A 26,575-nucleotide genomic window follows, 5' to 3' on the forward strand; every position below is an offset into this window, starting at 1 on the left:
TTGTTCTACTAATATCATTATCGATCCCCTCAACACATCTTTTATATACAAACATAAACCTATCAGCATAATCTTTCATTTGCTTCATTCGAAATAGCTCATCTTTCCTATCTCTTACTCAACAATAATCTTGGTATTTATCCAAAAATACAGTTTCTATTTCTTGCCATGTTGAGATAGAACCAACTTGTAAGCCCATAAACCATCATAATGTTGATTCTTTTAAGGTAGAAGAAAATAGCTTCAACTTTTGATTATCAAATGTGTAATCATAAGTTTGACAAAGGACTTTAAACTCAAAGAGAAATTGATCAAGATCTTCAAAAGTTTTTCCTCTAAAAGTTGGTAATACTGAGGGTGAAATATTTTTCATAAGAGGCTCATGATATCCTACATTAAAATTAATAGGATATGAAAATGTCCTATTGTGTGGAGGATCCACAACTGCTACAAGATCACCCATTTCTTCTTCTTCTTGTTCAAACTATTTGGTTTATTTTTCAAAATAATTTTGTTGTTCTTCTTGCAATTGATCAAATATTATAATGTTTTGGAATAAATCTTCCAAATTGATATCTAGATCTTCATCAACTACTCATCTCTTTCCTTATCAATACTAAGGCTTCAACTTTGGTAGCCAAATCTTTTGTTCCCCAACAACGGTGCCAAAAATAGTGGGCGAGGTTGTTGGTGTCACAACTCGCACCATTTAATTCTTTTTTATATCAAGCTGGGTGTATCTTAGAGTTGTATGCAATAAGGATGGGTCAAGGTTGGGGGGTTCTTGCACTGAAAATAATGACTTTTGTTTTGGTCATGCTCCATCAGGAGCTCTTAGGATCTCTTTCTAAGACTAAATTCTATACTAATGATATTTCTTGATCTTAAAGTCAAGAAGACTAACTCTATCCTAAATAGGAATTTGGTGTTTTCGGTGAGGTTTAGACAAAACTCAATCATGACTTACTCATGGAATCAACTATTTATAACTAAAACACATTTAAAAATTCTATGAATTCAAATCCGATTTTAACCGCTAGAAAAGTAAATCTAATCTTACTTGTAAGAAAATGAAACCTATTTTACACTTTCAGTAAACCAAAAATCTATTCTACTAAGCATTTAAAAGAAACTAAATCCCATGAGTAGATCCAATAAAACTTCCGCCCTTGATGAACTTTAAAATAAGTTTCTCAATTGTTACATGCTAACTATTGTAATCCAAAAACACTTAAAAGAACTTTAATGAATTTTTAAAATATATTATCCACTATAAAAATTGATTATATTCAACACTATTTAGTATTTAATTATATTTTTTTCATCTATACAACTCAAATTCTCGCTATTAGCTACTATATTTCAAACTATTAATGTTATTTTCATGTTCATATACATTCCATAGTCAAATATAGAATCCAACTAGACTTAATTTCTTACTCCTTATATTATGTTTGGTAGAAACTAGTTCTTATTTCCTGAACTTTAGTTTTTCATTTTTTAAATTTCAAAAATTCGAGTTCAAGTCAAATGATAAATGGATGAAATACATTTCATTTATTCAATGTAGAAAGTTTAAGAATGAAAAATTAAATACATTTCATTTAATCATAATTTATTTGTTAAGAACAAGGAAAAGTAACTGTATGCATGTAAAATTCATCTTTAAAATATATGAATTAGAATTCAAGGGAAATCACGAATCCCTATCTAATCAAAGAATTCAAACAAACAGACAATGAAATAACACAGAAGCAAGAAATAGGAATTATAAATTAAATCAATCAAAAACTTCATATTCCGTCACTATGTATAACTTCCATTTCTCTTCTCCTCTCTGGTATGATGGCTCTCAGATATTGCGCTGACAACCTGCAAGTGACACAAAGATTCAAAGTTCGTGATTCAGAGGAATTGTGAGAAATTGAATGCTCAATTTATAGATTTTTGGATGAGATTGATTGAAAGGTGGAACAAATTGATCAAGAGGTGGAACTCAGGTGAGCTCACATGTTTGATTGATAGTTGAACTATTGATTTAGAGGTGAAACAAAATAGATTGAATAGATTAAAGGAGTCAACTAATTGAGAAAAAGCTAACTGAAGGAAGAAAAATAATGATTGGAGGAAATTAAGAAGATGACAAAGCTAACTAGAAGATGAAAATAGAGATTGGAGAGATAAATGATTTAATTAATTAATTGATTTAATTAACTAATTTAGCATGTGCTTGCACTTTAACTTAGATTTTCAATTTAATCTTTGCATGAGATTCATTCAAATATTGAATTTATTTAATTCAATTTAGTATTTGAATATATTTAGAACTTGACTTTGATTTTCAATTTGATTTTTGAAATCATGCACATGTATTGAATTTAGACGAAATTATAAGAATTTGAAATTAAATGAAATTAGAATTTGGGGTTTTGGAAATGGAAGAATTAATTAACTAATTAAATAATTTAAAGAAACTATTTAATTATTTTAGAAATGGAAATTAATTAAATAAGAAAGATTATTTAATTTAAAGGATTAAATCACAATTAATTAAATAACAAATATTTAATTATCTTTAGAAAAGGGCTAAATGATTAATTGATTAGAGATAGAAATTTAGAATTAATTTATTTAAATAATAAAGATTATGTAAATTGGGGAATTAATCAGAATTAATTAAATAACTATTTAATTAACATTAGAAAATAGTCAATCAAGAAAAAAGATGAGCGATGTCATGCATGCAAGGAATCGTGGGCGGCCGAGCTAGGGTTTCATGACCCTAGCTCATGGGTAGTTGTGTTGTAGGTGTAGTGGGGGAGGGAAGTGCAAGGCGTCAAGGGAGTGTCGTGGCATCGGGTGTTGGGTAGGGATTGATAGTGGGTGTGGGGGGAGAAGCAGGGGTCATCGGGTGGAGTTTAGGCTGTGCAAGGGTGGGGTTCCGTCTTGCTATGGCCCGAGGGTGTCCCGTGAGCTTGGGGGTGTCGGCTAGCCCCTTCCTTCAGTGGTGCTTGGGAAGGGTGGTGCCTTGGGGGCCGAGCCTCCTTGAGTGGCTCTTTGGGGTGTGGTTTCTTGGCACTCTTGTTTTTTTTTTGTGCTTCGATGTCGAGTTTTGGTGGTGAGGCCTCGTAGGTTGCTCCAACCATGGATTTTCGTGTTGCAGTGGGCTCAAAACCCCCTCTTCAGAGTATGACGACCTTTAACAATAATCTTTTCTCATCGGATTCAGGGTTTGGGAGTGCTGGCAACTCTCGTATTATGAAGATTAATGGTTGTCTGGATAGATGCAGTGAGAGGCCGAAGCTATTTATTCCTCCTGAGATGATAGCTGAAGACATTAAATATTTTTTAGAACACTCGCTATACTACAAGTTTTGGGGAATGAGGGTTTCCTTGTAGTTTTTGGAAAACTAGGCGCAGAGGACTTGGGCACCGGAAGGAGAAATGGAGATTATGTTGTTGGCAAATAACTACTTCATGGTCACTTTCAATTGCATGGAGGATCGCAATAGGGTCTTTGAAGGAGGCCCACATTTTTACAACCACGTGGGATTGTTCATCAAGCCTTGGCATGCAGGGTTTAATCCTTCAGAGGAGCTCCCAAATAGGGTTCTAGTGTGGGTTCAGCTACCAAGTTTTCCTATGGAATGCTGTCGGGAGGATGTGCTATGGATGCTTGCTGCTCTGCTTGGGAGGCTAGTGGGATCTTCAACGCAAACCCTGGGGAGAAAGGTAATGACTTTTGCGTGTATCTATGTTGAAATTGATCGTAGTAAACCTTTGCCAGATGCTATAGATATGTGCGCAGGCTCTTATTCTTGGGTTCAACAGTTAGATTATGAGACTTTACCATTTCGATGTCATTTGTGTCATGAGTATGGTCATTTACAGTGTAAGTGCCCTAGATATAAACTGGTGGTGTGCCAACCTCAACAGTCGGACCCGAGCCTAGATAGGGCTGAGAAAGGGAAAGCTGCCATGTCGGTCGAGGTTGAAGGTGCTAATGGTTTTGTCTCAGTTAAGAAAAAGAATAGGAACTGAGGACAAAAGAGGCCCTTACAGGAGAGATAGGAGGAGGATACCTTCAACAGATTTGAGGTCTTGGATGACCTTAGCCATCAGGAAGTAAATCCCAGGTTAACCCCTTTGGATCAAGGTGCATCAGGGGGGGCTCCGAAAAGAGTAATTGAGGACTCTACCCAAGCCCTGCTAGTGGTTGGAAGCCAGCGGATGGAGATGGATCAGCCAGTAGGGCTCCAATTGGGACTCACTCCTAGTTTTGAGGCGAATTTGGTTGAGGGGGAGGGTTCTTCGATAGCCTTGAAATTGGAACCGACTGGGGTGAAAAGTAATAAGTCCTCCACTCACCTGGGTCTGCATCAGAAAGATATTAAGAAAAGTGCTTCAGAAAAGAGTTCAAAGGTTGACAGAAAGAAGGATCTAGATAAGATTAAATTGATGGGGGAGAATTTGGCTGAGTTAGGGTCAGTAAAGACTTTGGATTCTCACTTTTCCAATCCTCCAAAATGATTGTGCTTTCGTGGAATGTGAGGGGCTTGAACAGTGGCCCTAGACAAAAATTTATTCGGGTTTTGATTAGGAATCATTCACCTAATGTCCTATTCATGCAAGAAACTAAACTTTCAGTGGAGAGTATGATGGGTCTGGTGCCAAAGTTGTAGGGGCGAGGAGAGTGTCAGTGTGTTGGGGTAGCTGATTCCTCTGGAGGGATGGCCTGTCTTTGGAACCCGTTAATATTTCACCCAGTCTAGTGGGTGGCCTCTAGATCTTTGTTATTCGGGGTTATATCTAGTCTTGAGATTGGGGAATTCATCTTGTTTTCCAACATCTATGCCCTTACTAATCTTTAGGGTAAGAAAAAGTTATGGTCTCATATTTCTTGTATACGAAGGGTAGCCCCTTTTCATCCTTGGATTATGGCAAGAGACTTCAATGCCATCCTTGAGTTGAGTGAAAACAAGGGGGGTGTTATGCACTTGGAACCTTCTTCTTTCCTTTTTTAGGATAGTATATCTTTGTTTCAGCTTGTTGACATTAAGCCTGGCAATGGTTTGTTCACTTGGAACAATAGGAGGGTGGGAGACTATTGGATTGCAGAGAGGTTGGATCATTTTTTGGTTTCTATTTTTTGGATTGGTGGGGGGTTGTCCACAAGTTCTGATATTCTTGACTGGAGAGGGTCAGATCACTGGCCCATCAAGCTGGTTTCTTCTTTAGCTTGGGTTCACTCACCTTCTTTCAAATTCCAACTTATGTGGCTCTGGGATCCTACTTTGCAGGTTCTTGTAGCAGAGTGGTGGAGGAATGGGAGGCCGGCCTTTGGCACTACCATGAACTCTTTTGCCAAGCAGCTACAATTTGTTAAGTTTCAGCTTAAACAATGGAACCAACTGGGATCTGGGAACATTTTTCATGCTATGAAAGCTACTCAAATTGTGCTGAATGGGATCACTAGTGTAATCAGAGAGCATGGTTTGTCTGAGGACTTGCTTAGGGACGAGGCTAGGGCTATCAAGGTGGTAGAGGAATGGGAGTTTAGGGAGGAAATATACTCGAAGTAGAGAGGTCATATTGATTGGATGATGGAGGGGGACAAGAACACTGCATTCTTCTTCAACTCAGTGAAAGAAAGAAGAAATGGAAATTTCATCCCTGTTCTGATTAATGATAGAGCTGAGCAGTGCTTATCCTTGCAGGAGATTTCTAGGGAGTCATTATAGTTTTTCCAGGCCCTCTTCGGGGAGGACTCTCAGGTGGAAATAGTGGCAGAGAATCGGGTTCTTGCTTGCATTCCTTCTCTTGTCATGGGGGAGATGAATGAGCAGATTTTGTGTCCTATTTTGTTGGAAGAGCTTGAGAGGATTGTCTTTCACATGAGGAAAGGAAAAGCTCCTGGACTGGATGGGTTCCCGGTAGAATTCTTTCAAGAGTTATGGGATATTATCGAACTGGATTTATTGGAAGTAGTCCAAGAGTCCCAGAGGAATAAGCAGATGCTTCAGGCATTGAATGCAACTTTTATTTCTCTAATTCCCAAGTGTGATGGGGCCAACCGGTTAGGCTAGTTCCACCCTATCTCTCTCTGCAATGTGATTTATAAAATCATCTCTAAGCTCATAGCAGATAGATTGAAGAAGTATCTGGGGAATTTTATCTTTGAGGAGCAGAGCGGATTTGTGGAAGGGCACCAAATTTTGGATGGTGTGGTCATTGCTACGGAGACCATTCATTCTATGGCATCATCCAAGGAAAAAGATATGTTTATCAAGCTGGATATGGCTAAGGTGTACGATAGAGTTTGGTGGTCTTTCCTTCAGAAGATCCTTAGGGCTTTTGGTTTTGCTGATGAGTGGGTCCAGTGGGTTATGAGTTGTGTTACATCTACTTCTTTTTTTGTGCTTATCAATGGAGGCCATACTGAGCTATTTGGTGCTTCTAGGGGTGTCTGCCAGGGGGACCCCCTCTCCCCTTATTTATTTATTCTTCTAGCTGAGGGTTTGGGGAGGCTAATTAAACATAATGTGGGTCAAGGTATTATTCAGGGTTGGAGATGGGGTAATGACCTGCAACGACAGTCTCATTTGCAGTTTGTGGATGACACGACCCTTATGGGGCTAGCTCAGGTCAGAGAAGCTACTAATCTTTGTAAGGTCTTGGATGTTTATCTTGTTGCCTCAGGCCAATTGATCAATGAGGATAAATCTTCTATCCTCTTTTTCAACACTCCTAAAACTATTCAAAGGAGGATTGCTCTTATCTTGAGATTTCAAGTTGGCTCCCTGCCCTTGATTTATTTGGGTATTCCTATTTCTCTTGGCAACCCTCCTAGGGAGTCTTGGTAGGGTATCTTGGATAACTTTTGCATGAAGGTTGAACACTGGACTCATAGATGGCTATGCTTTGCTTGGAGGGTTCAACTGATTTAGTTGATGGTTTAGGCTCTTCCGATCTATCGTTGTATGCTTCATGTGGCGCCTAAGTGGTTCTTGAAGGGTTTGGATTCTTTGGCTAGGCAATTCTTATGGGTAGGCAATCTTTCCTCTTCCAAATGGAGTCTGGTCAACTGCGACCTGGTGTGTAGCCTAAAGTAGACGGGGGGGCTTGGTTTAAGATAGTCTCTTCTTTTTGGGGAAGCATTGGCAGCTAAATTGTACTGGAGGTGGTGTGTTGAGCAGGATCAAGGCTGGGCTAGGATTTTGGCCAACAAATATATGCAGAGGATCTCGATGGAGGAAATCCCTAGATATCCGCTTGAGAGAAAGGGCTCATCGATCTAGTATACTCTCAAGAGTGGGGCTTCACTCATTAAGGCTAGACTCTTTTGGATTTGCAAAAGGGGGGAAGAGGTCCTTTTCTGGAATGACTCTTGGGATGGATATCCTCCCATCTTTGATTAGTTTCCAAACCTTGGGAATCTGTGCCAGAGGTTTTTGGAGGTGGGATGGTCAAGGGTGAGTGACTTTAAGGCTGTTTGTAGGTGTGGTCGGCTAGATTTGGAGTGGTGGAAGGCTCCTAGTGAGTGGCCACTTGCTGGGATAGAGGAAGAATGTGTTGAGTTGCATGGCATTTTGGTGAGTAGACACTGTAGCTCCCTCAAGGATAGGGATGGGCTTGCTTGGTCTCCAAATCCTAATGGCATTTTTATTTTGGCTAGTGGATATCAAGAATTGTTGAACTGAAGACTTGAGGGAAGAGAGGTGAACTGGTGGAAATAGTGATAGTTTTGATACTTAATATAAGTACAGATCCAATAGCCAATAAGATGAGGGGGGGGGGTGAATCATACAAACTTAATCATCCATAAAAATATCAGATTCAACCTCGATAAAATATATATCAGTCATATAACCGAAACTATCAAACATGCAAACTCATAAGCATATGAACAATATAAACCTCATAACACCAGATTTAACATGGAAACCCAAATAGGGAAAAACCACTATGGGATTTCGGACCCACTAAGAAATATACTCTTCTAGAGTATGCTCGGTTAAAAGCAAATCATGTTAAAGATTACAAACACAATTCTAGATGTGACCCGGTTAAGGGATTTCCCTTAGATCTGTTAGGATCTTCACTTTGTTAGAAGTGACCTTGTCAAAGGATTTCAAACACTCAATCAGAATGTCACCTTGCTAGAGGATTTACATATAAGATTGTTAAGTCCACTTGGTTAAGAGATTTTCTGTCACTTTCACAAAATAACAGTAATAAAATCTATCTACAACTTCACATCTAAAATGCTAAAGCAGATTCTTATTTGTTCAATACAATCTAGACATAGAACTAATTTTGTCTATCTGCTGGGCTTCTATACTCTATTATTCTAATAGGTCTTCAAGCTTTTGTGCTCGGTAATCACTATGTAGCATCCCTGTCCATACACTTGCCCGCATACATTGTTTATCAATAGTTTCCTATTTATAAACAATTAGGTAACTGCTTAATCTCCTTGATCACATTTCCCATGATCAATCATAGCCATCAGATCTTCAATCTTGTCCAGGTTCAATGCATCTTTCAATCTGAAAATGTTTTACCCCGCCTTGGAACTTGCATAATAGTCTTGGAACTTGTGCCAGGGTATTGCGGTTCAATCTGAGTTGTAGATCTTCATGCCGACTTTCCATTGCCTTAGATTTGTTAACAAACTTCTTCCATGGCTTACCAGTCATTGATCCACTCTAGCTCATCAGCTTCTTTCATTAAATACTGCATGAAAACATTTAATGCATTCTATTATAGCTTGGTTACAACTTGGTAACAACTCGGTGAATACTAAACTTCACTCGGTAGACATTCCACCTTCATTAACCGATAGCGATAACCTTATGGTTTACCGACTAGGTTCTTTGCCTGATAACATAGTATAGTATTAACCTTTACATTTTACAATATATGTATGATGTTAAAACAATCTAAAACATCATGATCTCATCATTGTCTGACTCGGTAGTGGTTGCCCATTGAATAACTTATTCATCCCTTTATTCATCATATTCTTTCCTGTGTCTTTTAACGACTTCTTTATAATCTTCATATCATACTTCTCAAGATATATTAACATCATACTGAATTAGAAAATCAATTTCTTGACATCAATGAAAAAATAATAACATCAAGATAGTAAAACATCTTTAATCAGTTATATCCATAATCATCAACAACCTTCTCAATATCCTTAAGAAATGCCAACAATCTTTCATTGTCTGTTATAATGCAATATTGCCAACAATCTCCCCCTTTGGCATTGATGACAAAACCAATTGATTTGACCTTAATAGATTCAGATTGCTATGATTCTAAAATGCTGAAATGCTCTCCCCCATACATTAGACTTCTCTTGTTTTCTCAGTCTTCTTTCCAATCTGTAGTCTGCTCTTCTCCCCTTTCATAGGTATTCTCCCCCTTTGACAACAATGCCAAAAAAAAAATAACTAAAACATAATTTGTTTCTGTAAGAAGTTATTTCCTGCTGTTGTGTATCAATCGAGTCTCGGTCAGAGCGTTTATCTTCAATTCTTGTTCCTTGTAATATTCTCTGTATTATTTCCAGTATTAATTCCAGTACACTTTTAGAAAACATCCTAAAGTGTAAAACTCTAGCATCAACACCCAAAAATATATTCAATAGAGTCATCGGTTTGATGCTTACACCAAACTCAGTCAGTGAGTAGAGGATAGGGGTAGGACCCCTCACTTACTTTTGAGATATTCAAAAGTGTCCTTTGGTAGTGGCTTGGTGAAGATATCTGCTATTTGCTCCTTTGTGCTAATATATTCCAACACCACTTTCTTCTCTTGAGCTTCTTCTCTAAGATAATGATATTTGATAGTTATGTGCTTTGTCTTAGAGTGCATAACAGGATTTTTTGAAATATTAATGGCACTAGTATTGTCACAGAATATAGTTACTGGTTCGGTAACTTTCTCATTTATACCTTCCAACAATTGTTTGATCCATGCAATGTTGGTACAATTCAATGCTGTAGCAACGTATTTCGCTTCTGCTGTTGATTGTGAAACACATCCTTGTTTCTTGCTAAGCCAACTCACTACTCTTTCTCCTAAAAAGAAAGCTCCACCACTTGTGCTTTTTCTATCATCAATGTTTTCTGCCCAATCAGCATCAGTATAAACTTTTAAATCAAAATCATTTCCTTTCTGATATACTAAGCGATAATCCTCTATGCCTTTCAAGTATCTAAAAATTCTTTTGATTGTTGTCATGTGTGTTTCCTTAGGATCTGCAGAGAATCTTGCAACTATACCTACTGCATGTGCTATGTCTAGTCTGCTGCGAATAACATATTGTAGCTTTCCAATCATGGATCGATAGAGTGTCTCATCAACATATGCAGATTCATCATTCTTTGATAATTTATAGTTGATAGTCATAGGAGTACTTACTAGTTTTGAATCATCCATTCCAAATTTCTTCAAGATTTCCTTTATGTTTCTGGATTGAGTAATGAAAATCTCATTTTTCATTTGCAGTATCTGTAAACCTATAAAATACTTTATCTCACCGATTAATGACATCTCAAATTCTTTGCTCATTTCATTTCCAAAGTTCTTGCATAAAGAGTCATTTCCACAAAATATAATATCATCAACAAATATGGCTGAGATCAGTATTCCATTTTCATCATTCTTCATGTACATGTTGTTGTTCTCACTTGTCCTTATAAAACCAATCTTAATCAAATAAGAGAGCAATCTTTCATACCATGCTCTTGGTGCTTGTTTCAAACCATATAAAGCTTTCGTCAACTTACATACCTGATCTTTATTATTGTCTTCAACAAATCCTTCAGGTTGTTCAATGAAAACTTCTTCTTCTAATATTCCATTCAAAAATGCAGATTTGACATCCATTTGATATACTTGAAGTTCTTGAAAGCAGCACAGGCCAACAATGTTCTTACTGCTTCAAGTCTACCAACAGGTGCAAAAGTTTCACCATAATCAATTCCTTCTTCTTGTGCATAAACTTTGCAAACTAATCTTGCTTTTTTTTGAATGACCTCCCCTTTTTCATTTAGCTTGTTTCTGAAAATCCACTTTGTACCGATTACATTTTTGTCCTTCGGTCTTAGGATTAGTGTCCATGTGTCATTCTTCTTTATTTGATCAATCTCTTTTGTCATAGCATTTACCCAATCTTCACTGTTAAATGCCTCTTTTATTATTCTCGGTTCAAATTCAGATATCAAACATGTGTTCTATCTCAGTTTGTTCCTTGTCATCACTGGATCATCCTTATCTCCTATAATCTGACTTGGCGCATGATTTCTTCTGACATACTTGGCTAATACAAGCTCGGTAGGCTCTGTATGATCTTCTTCATCACTCAGTAACTGGATATTTTCTTCATTTTCTTCAACAGTTTTCTCGGTAGGACTTCTTGGTTGCACATAGACAATTTCATCATAGTCTTCTGGTTCTTTGGAATTCCCTTCATCATTTCTTTCTGCAAATTCATCAATTTTCACATTTGCACTTTCTACTATTTTGTTAGATGATTTGATCAGACATTTAAATGCTTTGCTTCTAGAAGAGTAACCTAGAAATGTTCCTTCTTCACTTTTCTGATCAAACTTGCCATTTCTATCATCTTTATGAACATAGCATCTACTTCCAAAGATTTTAAAATAACTCACATTAGGTTTCTTATCATACCAGATTTCATATGGTGTCTTCAAAGTACCTTTCTTCAATTGAACTCAGTTCAAGGTGTAAATAGCTGTGGTTATTGCTTCTCTCCAAAATGTTTGTGGCACCTTCTTCTCAATCATCAGTGTTCTAGCACAATCCATAATAGATCTGTTTCTTCTTTCAGCTATTCCATTTTGTTGTGGAGTTCTCGGTGCAGAGACTTGTCTTTTAATACCATGATCATTGTAGAATAAGTTGAATTCATCAGATGTGAACTCTCCTCCTCTATCTGATCTAAGACATTTCAGTTGTCTTCCTATTTGATTTTCAACTCTTGCCTTGTACCATTTAAACATTTGAAAAGCTTCTGATTTTTCTTTTAAAAACATTACTGACATCATCCTTGAATAGTCATCCACAAATAATATGAAATACTTATCACCATAATAACTTTGAACTTTCATAGGACCACAAAGATCAGTGTGCACTAGATCTAAAATTCCCTTAGAAGTGTAGGACTTACTTGTAAAGCTTGATCTTGTCATCTTTCCCATCTGGCATCCTCAGCACATAGCATTCTCTAGTTTTTCAAGACTCGGTAGACCTCTTACTTTGTGCTTCTTACTTAGCTTGATCAGGTTATCAAAATTTACATGACAAAACATCTTATGCCATAGCCAAGTATCATCAATCTTTGCATGCAAACACTTATTCTGAGTTGAGTCAAGGTAAAATGTATTACCTTTAGTTTGTGTCCCGGTAGCAGCTAACTTTTCATTCTTGTCATGAACTTTGACAATTCATTTCTGAAATTCTATTCGGTAACCTGTGTTGTTTAGCTGTGCTACACTCAACAAATTGTATTTCAAACCTTCAACCCAATAAACATAATTGCATCTTGCATTATCAAGAAGTTTTATAGATCCTTTACCTCTTACCGGACATGGTGCATCATTACCAAATCTAACATAGCCTCCATCATAATCTTCTAACATAACAAACTTGTGTTTATCTCCTGTCATATGATGTGAGCATCCACTATCTATAATCCAAGAATCATTAGTGTTTATGTGAGATATTAGGGCTTTTTCTTCATACCTTTCTTCATCCGATCCATCCTTGATAGCCACATAAACAACTTCCTATGTATCAGTCTCATCTGATTTATCATCATTAGATTCCTCCTCGGCTATTAAGCATGTCTTTTTATCTCTTCTTTTGAAGTCTCGGTGTCCTCTGTAATGGTTATCTTTCTGTCTATCATCTTGGTAATCTCTCTTTTTAGTAAAATCTTTGTCAGGATAGTTAGAAGCCATATGTCCAATCTTATCACAATTGAAACATTTCAAAGGTAGTTTTCCTTAATACTCACCTTTGCCTCTCGGTAACCTTTTGGCCAATAGTGCTTCAAACTCTTCTTGCTTTCAAATTTCTTCATACAGTTTGTGTACTTCTTCCATGTTCTTCTGAAATCTTTCACTTTCTCCATTGTGATCTCCTTCAGAGTACTTATACTTTCTTTCATTGTAATCATTAGATTCATCAAGATGAAAAGAATTAAATGCAGATTCAACTTTATTTACCGAAGATCCACTGTTATCAAAATTACTTAACTCAAATGCATGTAGCTTACCAATAGTAGCATCCAAGGAAACTAGACTATTAGGTATAGACCTCAATTCATTGATTGCTGAGACTCGGATTGCATAAGTTGGTAGAAGGGTTCTTAACAACTTACTTGTTATATCTTTTTCTTCAATAGTTCCACCTGCTCCTTTGATTTGATTGACAATCTCCTTTAGTCTTGTACTATACTGAGTTATGTTCTCACCTTCATTCATCCTCATAGATTCAAGTTGTCCTCTTAAACTATCTACTTTTTCTCTTTGAACATGTTCATCTCCTCCATATACTGATATGAGCTTATTCCAAATTGCCTTTGCATCATTGCAACCTTCTAGATCATTAATCTCTAAATCGGTCAATGCAGATGTTATTTCAATCATTGCTTGAATATGTTCTTGCTTTGCCTTTATCTCTTCCATAGTCAATGGATAGGTGCTTGGTGTGACAAAATCATTCTCTAGATAGTATACAACATATTCTCCAAATCCTGATAGATGTAGCTTCATCCTTTTTTGCCATGTAGAGAAACTTGACTTGTTCAGCTTTGGTGCATCCCTCTTATACATCTTTGGATCTTTAACTCAAGTGCCTTTAAACTTTCCTTTCAGAGTCCAAAGCTTTGATACTAATTGATAGTTCTGATACTTAATATAAGTACAGATCCAATAGCCAACAAGATGAGAGGGGGAGGGTGAATCATACAAACTTAATCATCCATAAAAACATCAGATTCAACCTCGGTAAAATATATATCAGTCATATAACCAAAACTGTCAAACATGAAAACTCAAAAGCATATGAACAATATAAACCTCATAACACTAGATTTAACGTGGAAACCCAAATAGGGAAAAACTACTATGGGATTTTGGACCCACTAAGAAATATACTCTTCTAGAGTATGCTCGGTTAAAAGCAAATCCTGTTAAAAATTACAAGCACATTGCTAGATGTGACCCGGTTAAGGGATTTCCCTCAGATCTGTTAGGATCTTCACTTTGTTAGAAGTGACCTTATCAAAGGATTTCAAACACTCAATTAGAATGTCACCTTGCTAGAGGATTTACATATAAGACTGTTAAGTCCACTTGGTTAAGAGATTTTCTGTCACTTTCACAAAATAACAGTAATAAAATCTATCTGCAACTTCACATCTAAAATGCTAAAGCAGATTCTTATTTGTTCAATACAATCTAGACATAGAACTAATCTTGTCTATCTGCTGGGCTTCTATACTCTATTATTCTAATAGGTCTTCAAGATTTTGTGCTCGGTAATCACTATGTAGCATCTCTGTGCATACACTTGCCTACATACATTGTTTATCAACAGTTTCCTATTTATAAACAATTAGGTAACCGCTTAATCTCGTTGATCACATTTTCCATGATCAATCATAGCCATCAGATCTTCAATCTTGTCCAGGTTCAATGCATCTTTCGATTTGAAAATGTTTTACCCCGCCTTAGAACTTGCATAATAGTCTTGGAACTTGTGCCAAGGTATTGCGGTTCAATCTGAGTTGTAGATATTCATGCCGACTTTCCATTGCCTTAGATTCGTTAACAAACTTCTTCCACGGCTTACCAATCATTGATCCGCTCCAGCTCATCAGCTTCTTTCATTAAATACCACATGCAATCATTTAATGCATTCTGTTATAGCTCAGTTACAACTCGGTAACAACGCGGTGAATACTAAACTTCACTCGATAGACATTCCGCCTTCATTAACTGATAGCGATAACCTTAGGGTTTACCGACTAGGTTCCTTAGGGTTTACTGACTAGGTTCTTTGCCTGATAACATAGTATAGTATTAACCTTTACATTTTACAACATATGTATGATGTTAAAACAATCTAAAACATCATGATCTCATCATTGTCTGACTCGGTAGTAGTTTCCCATTGAATACCTTATTCATCCCTTTATTCATCATATTCTTTCCTATGTCTTTTACCGACTTCTTTATAATCTTCATATCATACTTCTCAAGATATGGCAACATCATACTGAATTAGAAAATCAATTTCTTGACATCAATGACAAAATAATAATATCAAGATAGTAAAACATCTTTAATCAGTTATATCCATAATCATCAACAACCTTCTCAATATCCTTAGAAATGCCAACAATCTTTCATTGTCTGTTATAACGCAATATTGCCAACAAATAGGTGTGGAATAATGTTTCTTGGCCGAAGTGTAACTATTTTGCTTGGACTTTAGCTTTGAATAGATGTCTAACTCGGGACAATATTCACAAGCAGGGATTCTGAGGGCCTTCTATCTGTGTTTTGTGGTAATGGGGAGGAATATTCCTTAAACCTGTTCTTCAGATGCCCCTTCTCTATGCTTATTTGACATTATTGGTGGGGGGTGTGGAAGCATCCTTGTGTCCACGTGGATTCTCAGGTTGAATTATGGAGCAATTTGGGTAGACCTCCTATCTTTTCTACCTTCCTCCAGACTGTCTAGTGTATTGGGCCCATCTTCATTTTGTGGCAGATCTAGCTCGAGAGGAACAAGAGGATCTTTCATGAGGTCAGATTGTTTGTTCAGCAAGTTTGGAATAGGATCATTGCTATGATCCGGGAGATAGTGGAAGCTAAATGTGAGGTGAATTTTCCACTGAGTAGAGATGAGGCAGATATTGTGAGTAGATTTGGCCTATAGGAGTTGTCGCCTGCCTTAGCTTGTGTTAGGAGAGGCAAATGGGCTATGAAGAAGGTGCAAAGGGTAGGAAGGTGGATACCCCCTTAGGATGGGATTATCAAGATTAACATTGACGGCTCATCTAGGGGTAACCCAGGCCCTGCTGGAGCTAGTGGTGTTGGTAGGAGTAGCAGGGGGGAGGTAGTTTTCCTCTTTTCAGTGCATAAAGGGTGGCAATCTAATAATTTTATGGAGGGATTTTTGATTCTCTATGCCTTAGAGCGGGCTTGGGAGTTGGGTCGAAGGAAGGTGATTTGTGAATCGGATTCACAAATTGTTGTTAACTTGTTGAATGAGCAGAAGGTGAGTGGGATTTAGTGGCAGTTGGTGGGGATTGTTTAGAAGACTCCAAATTAGTTCTTTAATGGAGCAAGTATCTTTCATCCACATCCCTCGAGAAAGGAATAAAGCAGCTGATTGTTTGGCCAAGTGGGCCTTGGAACATGGTAGAGATTGGATAGTTGAAGGTTGGGAGCACTTCTCCGAGGATTATTGTCAGGACCTGCAGAAGATTTTGTTGGCATATGTGTAGAGCATGATGACATGATGATATTGTATGTAGTCATTAATGTCAATATGCTAATGTATGAACCGATGTGTTGTAGTAAGCAAACTGGCAAGAGAACCGGTATGATGATGTAAACTGGTATATGTGAAAAAGTGAAGCGGTATGTTTGTTCAAGGTGAACTGGTATGTTGGAATGAGAACCGGTATATGGAAGTTTTGTATCGGGGTTTCATTTGGCATGACGACCGGTTGGTAGTCTTAGCTTCAGGGTTTTTGGTTGATGCATAGCTTGTGTGATTCAACCGATGACATCTTGTGATGAGTTAGTATTGTAATGAAGACCAGATAGTGTTGCCACGTTAGCCTTGTGTGCGTGAAGGATTTCCTTGAGGATCTTGCATGGAGATTGATCCTATCTAACTCAGGAATGTGTGAAGTCTCTGTAAATGGTGGAGAATGCATGATGGGTTATCAACTTCTTGAAGTGGCAAATAATGCACGTTGGAGAATGTCTTATTCAATGTAGTGTGATTAATGATTAGGATTGAACCGATTGAATTGTTAAACCTAAATGTTTAGGATTTAGGGTTTATGCTACCGACCTATCTATTTCCTATAAGGTCGATGGTGTTTTTCATTTTGAAGTTGTTAGCAAATGTTATGTGTGTATCCAAGTGAAGAGATACTTGATTCTTGCTAGACCAAAGAAGTATGTTGATACCTATAGAGTGTGATTGCAGAAGAGAAGGAGCTAAAGTGGATCTACCTTGGCATTGAGTGATGCTATCAGATCAGTGTATTACCTATTGACTTCTAACCAATTCAGCAATTGGAAATCCCTTAACCAGGGAGCTTTAACAAGATTTTGTGTAAATACTTTAACAGGGTGACTCAATTCAATGAGTTCTTCAAATCCTCTTGCAAGGTAACCTTTAACAGGGTTCTAACGCTTAACCGGGTATTTAGCCATCCCTTAACCGGGTGATCCCTAGCAAGATCGGTTCCTAGCAGAACCTATTGTAAAAATTTTTAACTGGACTAGGCTCCTAGCAGAGTAGACTTCAAAAGAGTTCAAAGAACAACTTGTGGGTATTCATCCCCACCATGGTTTTTCCCAGTTGGGTTTCCATGTGAAAAATCTGTGTATCATGCGTGATGATTTTCATGTGATGCTTTAATATTTTCTGTTAAGTAATAAAGTATGTTGAATCGGTAGTCATTATATTTCTGATGATATATTACCTGTTTGTGCATAAGGGTGAAGTAGAAATGAGGTATTAGGTTGTGTAGAGATCTAGGTGTTTACCGGTTTATGCTCTTCATACTGTCACTATGTGTAACCGGTAGTGCCGTGATTTAGACCGGTGTTATGATTTACCAGGTTAAGTGCAGTCTTTGCAGTCAAACTAGTTGAGGAAAAGTTTTTGTCTATACTGATTCACCCCCCCTCCTCTCAGTACCGGTTTGGTACTTACTGTTCATCATTATTCATCAATTGGTATGAGAGCATCTTCCAGGTCCTTTGTGTTGTAAGCTTAACCGCTTGAGGAAAAGATCCTACTCTAATGATGAAGAGGGAAGGTCCAAAGTTCAACAGAGATAACTTTAAGATATGGAAGGACACAATGAAGATCTACAATAGAAGCATGGGTGCTCAACACTGGAGCTATGTTGAGAATGCTTATGTTATTCCAATCGGTACTCTCACCGATGACCAAAAAAGAGAGATTCAGGAAAATGGGCAAGTCATGGAAGCCCTAATCAACAGTCTATCTGACATTGAGTTTATTGATGTTCAGGATAAAGATAATCCCAAAGAAGTATGGGATGCTCTGGAGAATATCTATGGCAATGATGAGCATGTGAAACAAGCTAAGGAAGAGAGTCTGAGGGGAAAGTTTGAAGACGTGTGGATGGTTGAAGGAGAGACCATTCAATAATATAGAATAAGAATCAAAACTATTGTTGGAGACATCAAGAGTGCAGGTGGTAAAATAGATGATTCCACTATTGTTAGCAAAGTCTTGAGATCCTTATTACCAGTCTATGCAATAATGTTTGCTGCTGTTCAGGAGTTGAGGTCTATAGACAAGACAAAGGTATCCCTAGACTCCATAATTGCTAAGTTGACAACTTATGAGCTAAATAATTATGATGGCAGTATTCAAAAGACTGAATCATCCTTTAGAGAATCTATTGCACCATCTAGAAAGGGTAAAGAAGCTAGTACCAGTTGTGAACCAAGACAAAGTAGAGAAATGGATGATGAGGAGATCCTGATGGAATTTGAAGCTCTTCTTGCCAAGAGACTTCCTAAGGGAACTAGTAAATATAGAGGTAAGCTCCCTTTGAAATATTGTTCTTGCAATAGGATAGGACACATTGTTGTAAACTGTCCTAATGGTGATAATAAGGACAAACCGGAGAAGTTCAAGAAGTTTAAAGGAGGAAATAGGAGAAAATATTTTGTAGCAGTTGATGAAGGTGTCACTGATGAGGAATCAAAAGATGAAGAAAGTGAAGACATTGTGTTTGCAACAGTTAAGGAAGATGTGTTAGACAAGAAGGCTCTTGTCCCCCACTTTGATAACTCCAATGAGTGGATTATTGATAGTGGTTGTTCTCACCACATGACTGGTGACTGGAGTAATTTTTTGTCTCTGGAAGAGTATGATGGTGGTGTGGTCCAATTTGGTAATGATGCACCATTTATGGTAAAAGGCAGACGGTCCATCTCTCTGAATGGAAAAAGTAGTGCCGATAATGTGAATTGGGTAGAAGGTCTCAGACACAACCTTTTGAGTGTTGCCCAGCTAAATGATAATGGACTCACTCTGGAATTCGGAGATGGAGTGTGTAAAATAAAAGGTAAGAGTGGTGATCTGATGGCCACTGGTATGCAGACCAGAGGTAACCTATTTAAGTTGAATGCAAATACCAGTACATGTCTAATGGCTAAGTTTGATGATAGCTAAATATGGCATAGGAGACTCTGCCATGTAAAATTTGACAATATTGTGAAGGCCAGTAAGATCAAGGCAGTTAGAGGATTGCCTGTGTTGAGCAAACTGGAGAATCCTTTGTGCAGAGAGTGTAAACTAGGGAAAATGTCTTCCTCAATCTTCAAAGGTAAATCTTTCACTGTAGACAATTTACTTGATCTTGTGCATACTGATTTGTGTGGTCCTATGAAAACTAGGAGTGTGCAGGGAGATAGGTATTTTATGATTCTTACTAATGATTGATGTGGGTCACATTCTTGAAAGACAAGTCTGAAGCTTTTGGAAAATTCAAAGCCTTTAGAGCATTGGTTGAAAAGGAAAGTGGTAAGAGGATTAAGTTCCTAAGAACTGATCAAGGAGGAGAATTCACTTTCAGTGAATTCAACAAGTACTATGAAGAGAACGGCATCAAGAGGAAACTATCTTCCCCCCGGACTCCATAGTAGAGAGGAACAACCAGACTGTAGTTGAAGTAGCCAGAACAATGTTGATTCAAGGGAAGGTTGCTCACACCTTTTGGAGAGAAGCGGTGAGCACTGCAGTCTACACAATGAACCGGGTACTCATCAAGAAAGGTAAGGATAAAAATCCTTATGAGTATTGGACCAGTAAGACACCAATGGTAAGCTACTTTAGAGTGTTTGGTAGAAAATTTTATATCAAGAGGAGTGAACATCAGAGCAAGTTTGATGCAAAATGTGATGAGGGAATATTCCTAGGGTATTCCACAAAGAGAAAATCTCTCAAATGTTTCAACAATAGGACTCAGAGAATTGTTGAAAGTATTAATGTCAGAGTTGATGAAACCTCTGAGAAACCTAAGGAAACCAGCAGTGAGCAAGTAGGAGATGAACCGGTAGTAACCTTCTAGGAACCGGTTGCAAAACAACCTAGTACCAGTAATAGTGCTCCTACACTGATAGATGTTGATGCTGATGAAGATGAAGATGAAGAAGAAAAGAAAGAGGAAACAACTAAGATCATTCCTAGGTATGTAAATCTGAATCATGATCCAAAGAAGATCATAGGAGATAAGGATGCAAGAATTATTACAAGAAGAAAGGTCAGAGAAAACTCTTGCATGATCTCTGAATTTGATCCTAAAACATTTAAAGAGGCACATAAAGATGAAGACTGGATCAAGGTAATGGAAGAAGAACTGGACCAGATAGAAAAGAATGGTACATGGTCTTTGGTACCCAGACCTAAGCATAAAAATGTCATAGGCACCCAATGGGTTTTCAGAAATAAGTTGAATGAAGATGGCACAGTGGTAAGAAACAAAACCAGACTAGTGTGTAAAGGATATGCTCAAGAAGAAGGAGAAGACTATAGAGAAAACTTTGCTCCAATAGCTAGATTGGAAGGCATTCATATACTTCTTGCATATGCAGCCTTCAAGGGATTCAAAGTATATCAAATGGATGTAAAATCTACATTTCTGAATAGAATACTTGAAGAGGAGGTGTATATAAAGCAACCAGATGGGTTTACCCTATCAGAAGATAGTGACATGGTGTGTAGGCTACATAAAGCCCTGTATGGATTGGATCAGGCACCTAGAGCATGGTATGAATGCTTACAGTCCCATCTTGTGAAGATTGGATTTGAGAGAACAAGTGAAGATAGAAATATCTATCTCAAGTCAGAAGGAGATCAGATTTTCATCTGTGAGGTATTTGTTGATGACATAATTTTTGGTGGAGATGACAAGATGAGTCATGATTTTACAGATGAGATGAAAAAGGAATTTGAGATGTCACTTATAGGAGAGATTAAGTTCTTCATTGGACTACAAATTCAACAAATGAAAGATGGAATCTTTATCACTTAGTCCAAGTATGTCAAAGAGGTGTTGAAGACCTTTGGCATGGAAGACAACAAACCGATTGGTACACCAATAGTGACCGGTTGTAAACTATCAAAGGAGGATGACTCAACGTTGGTGAATGAGAAGGAATACCGATCAATGATTGGTAAGTTGCACTATGTAGTACATAGCAGACCAGACATTGCACATGTAGTAGGCATTACTGCACGGTTCTAGAAAAGTCCAAGAGAGTCCAACTTGGTAGCAGTCAAGTGGATTCTGAGATATCTAAAGGGAACTATTGACTATGGATTATGGTATCCCTACATTAATGACTTTAACCTAAAAGTGTTTACAGATGCTGATTGGGATAGTAATGTGGATGACCGGAAAGCACAACCAGTGGTGCATTCTTTCTTGATGGTAGACTGGTCTCATGGATGAGTAAGAAGCAGAATTGTATCTTTCAGTCTACAGCAGAAGAGGAATATGTTGCAGCATTTATGAACTGCACCCAGACAATCTAGATGAAGCATGTATTAATTGGCTTCAAAGTTCCTGTATCTGAACCGGTAAGTATATTTTGTGACAACACAAGTGCAATTAACATTTTCAAGAATCTGGTTTTACATGCTAGAACCAAGCACTTCAAGCTCAAGTATCATTTCTTGAGGGAGAAGGTTTAGAACAAAGAGGTTGTACTGGAACATGTTTCTAGTAACAAGCAGTTAGCAGACATATTCACTAAGCCTCTATCGAAGGCTATATTTACCTATTTAGGAGGTGAATTAGGGATGCTTCCCCCTCAAGAGGTGAACTAAAGGTACGTGCTCCACATCAGTCAAGTATTGCAATTGATAAACTTTTTTTCAAGATTGGTGTGATGAAGGGAGCTACTCCTTAGGGGGAGAAACATAGTGGGACATAGCTATTTGTGCCTCCACTTTGGCATTGTTGTCAAAGGGGGAGAAAATGTGAAGCAGAGAAGATATCTGCAATATTGGGGAGAAGAAGATGTGAAGCAGATAGATATCTTTGTATATTGCCATCAATGCCAAAGGGGGAGATTGTTGGCATATGTGTAGAGCATGATGACATGATGATATTGTATGTTGTCATTGATGTCAATATGCTAAAGTATGAACCGGTGTGTTGTAGTAAGCAAACTGGCAACATAATTGGTATGATGATGTAAACCGGTATATGTGAAAAAGTGAAGAGGTATGTTTGTTCAAGGTGAACTGGTATGTTGGAATGAGAACCAGTATATGAAAGTTTTGTATCAGGGTTTCATTTGGCATGACTGCCAGTTGGTAGTCTCAGCTTCAGGGTTTTCGATTGATGCATAGCTTGTGTGATTTAACCGATGACATCTTGTGATGAGTTAGCATTGTAATGAAGACCAGATAGTGTTGCCATGTCAGCCTTGTGCACATGAAGGATTTCCTTGAGGATCTTGCATGGAGATTGATCCTATCTACCTTGGGAATGTGCGAAGTCTCTGTAAACAGTGGAGAACGCGTGATGGGTTATCAGCTTCTTGAAGCGGCAAATAATGCACATTGGAGAACATCTTGAGATCTATTCAAGATTGTTGTATTCGATGTAGTGTGATTAATGATCAGGATTGAACTGACTAAATTGTTAAACCTAACTGTTTAGGGTTTAGGGTTTATGCTACCGACCTATCTATTTCCTATAAGGTCGATGGTGTTTTTCATTTTGAAGTTGTTGGCAAATGTTGTGTGTATCCAAGTGAAGAGATAATTGATTCTTGCGAGATCAAAGAAGTGTGTTGATACCTACAGAGTGTGATTGCAGAAGAGAAGGAGCTAAAGTGGATCTACCTTGGCATTGAGTGTTGTTATCAGATCAGTGTATTACCTGTTGACTTCTAACCAATTCAGCAGTTGGAAAATTCCTTAACTGGGTAGCTTTAACAGGCTTTTGTGTAAATCCTTTAACAAGGTGACTCAATTCAATGAGTTCTTCAAATCCTCTTGCGAGGTAACCTTTAACAGGGTTCTAACCTTTAACCGGGTATTTAGCCATCCCTCAACCGGGTGATCCCTAGAAGGATCGGTTCCTAGCAGAACCTATTGTAAAAAAATTTAACCGAACTAGGCTCCTAACAGAGCGGACTTCAAAAGAGTTCAAAGAACAACTTGTGGGTATTCATCCCCACCATGGTTTTTCCTAGTTGGGTTTCCACATGAAAAATCTATGTGTCATGTGTGATGCTTTTCATGTGATGCTTTAATATTTTTTGTTAAGTCATAAAGTATATTGAACCGACAGTCATTATATTTTTGATGATATATTACATGTTTATGCATAAGGGTGAAGTGGAAATGAGATATTAGGTTGTGTAGAGATCTAGGTGTTTATTAGTTTATGCTATTCATACTCTCACTGTGTGTAACCGATAGTGCCCTAATTTAGACTAGTGCTACGATTTACCAGTTAAGTGCAGTCTTTGCAGTCAAACTGGTTGAGGGAAAGTTTTTGTCTGTACTGATTCACCCCCCCCTCTCAGTACCGGTTTGGTACTTATTGTTCATCATTATTCATTAGATTTTTACTGAGGACATGGATGGTTATGGAGCTGGATGAGCTGGGGCTGGTTTGGTGGTTCTTTTCCAGAGGCCTCGGGGCTCTGGTTCTCTTTGTAATTCTTGTGTTTTAGTTTCAATAAAGTTTTTACCCCTTTTATTCAAAAAAAAAAAATTAGAAAATAGTTAAATGATTAAATGATGAAAGAATAAGAAATAAAATGATTAGTAAGATTATGAGGAAATATGAAATTAGAAGAATAAGATTAATTAACTTAATTAAATAATTAAAGAATTATTTAATCAATTAGAGGAATAATTAGTACATGATCAATGAGACATTTTTAGGTGTCTACATTTGCCCCTTTTTAAGACAATGTTGAAACAACGTTGCTTCAAAGAAAACAAAAAAAATTGCCCCAATATACCTTGGTACCATTGTATAGTGTAATTCCCCCTCAAGAGATTGTTTATGCATTAAAGGCATGAATGATCTCTCAAAAAAAGAATAATGTGAGATGAAAGATAGAAGAATGGTTAGTTGATTAGAGATAGAGATAGGTGATGTGAAGATGACATTGAGATAGAATATGAGAGAATGAACCGTAGAATGAAATAGAATAATGTTAGATGAGAATTAGAAGCAATCAAGGATGATTCATTTAGAAAGAGATGATGAGAAAAGAATCAATAAACTAGTAATAAGCAAATGAGATGAAAATGAAATTGAATCAATCATGAACCTGTGTCATTTATTTTATTGCACAATATATATTCATCACTGAGCCTTATTATTGAACAATGAAGCTTAGCACATCAGGGTATAAGGAACTAAGATGTAAAGATATCTCATTGAAGAAACAAACACATAGCATACAAGGAGTGAACCCCTCCATTCTGGGAAATACACTAGGGGTCAAAGTATGTGTGGCATTCAATAGCTAAATGCTCCTATCATAGATACCCACTAGAGCAATTTCCCTATAGCTTCATCGGTTCACACCACAAACAACAAACAAAGAAAAAGATAATGCCCATCATGGCTCCTCTAGTCACTTGTGGACATCCTTGAGTAGCATAAGAACATAATCTGTCGCCAAATGATAAAAGATAAAGACTGACCCAGACAAAATTCAGTAGCTATACTAACCTTGTGCCTTCATTCTCAGTTGCTTGATGTGATGGTTGATAATGTCTGATCTCAGAAAGTTGCGGACCCCATTTAAGATTGACCTTTCTGATTTCGAGTGTATCCTCTTATGTTTAAGATAAAATAATGATCACTAGATATGGGTATGATACGATTGATAAGATAGCTTGATCAGTTGATTGCAGATGTTTGACTGGATAGTCATATCCTTTGTTAACTTCATGTGAAGTGTTTGTTGGATATTTGCTAGGGTATTTGTTTCTTGCAAGTTTTTTGATTGATTTATTTTCGATTGTTTAGTTCTTTTCCAAGAGCTTTTTTTGATGTTTTTGGATTATGTGGATTGATATTTGAATGTTTTTGGTATTTTCAAATGAAATTATGTGAATGTTTTTGGTATTTTCACTACTCTTTCCAATGTTTTTGGTATTTTTAAGTTTTCACATATTTGAATGTTTTTGATTGATTTTTTCAGGACTTTTTATAGATGTTTTTGGTGTTTTCAATTTTTCCACTGTTTTGAATTTTATATTTTTCACTATTTTTAGATTTTTAAGTTTTTCACTCTTTTTGGATTTTTTTGAAGGACGTTATATGATTTTGTTTGGATTTTTTCAAGACTTTTTACAAATGTTTTTGGATTTTTTCAGTTATGCCCCCAGTGTGCAGACCTGTATGACATGATGGTCTGCGAAATGCATGCAGAGACAATGAATTTTCAACATGACCTATGTTAATGCAAGATACAAGATGAAGATGCCTTTCCTATTTGAACAATGTCGACTGTGTTTATTTGGCATTTTGTAATACACCAATTGAAATTGGAGGTACAAAACATTTCATAGATAAGAGGTCAATCGATCCCTAAGGTCCCTTGGAACATACAAATCAACACACTTAGTGATTAGGATTTACAAATGGAGACGTGGAAAAATTCCGCATTGGTTCTTGAAACTTTGATCTTTTTTTGCCCATGTGTGTGCAAATGAGTTAATTCCCTCTCTTGTATTCACTAAAGATCCTTAGCATCCTATATGACTAGCTACATGGATTATCCTATATTCAAAAGCATCTTGAATAGAGCCTCGCTGCCATCAAGGTTTTAGAGCTCCGATGAGGTTATAGACTATAATTTCTCAAATATTGCTCCATTGTCAGGAGGCATTCATAGCCCTGATGGAGTTACTTGTATGTTCCCATAGTCAAGCTTTTTGTCACACTTTGTATGCGTGATATTTCAGTTATATATCATTGATCTTTTTCCTTGAGATGGATATTTGGCATAGCTCTTTTTTCTTTTTATTTTGTTGCCTTGACTTGTAAGTAATGAAACCTACTTGGGTGTGACAATTACAATGGTGCTGGAGTAGAATTTTAGATTTTTCACTAGTCATATGATCAACTAGGGGTCTAGAATGAATTCGAGATTTTGTTATTGTGTTTAAGATATAGCAATTGATAGATTTTGGGTTAACAAGTTTCAAATAGTGAAATCACTACCCAACCATAAGTAAAGCATCGTCACAA

The sequence above is a fragment of the Cryptomeria japonica genome, chromosome 10 (genome assembly GCF_030272615.1).
Source record: "Cryptomeria japonica chromosome 10, Sugi_1.0, whole genome shotgun sequence".
Lineage (NCBI taxonomy): Eukaryota > Viridiplantae > Streptophyta > Pinopsida > Cupressales > Cupressaceae > Cryptomeria > Cryptomeria japonica.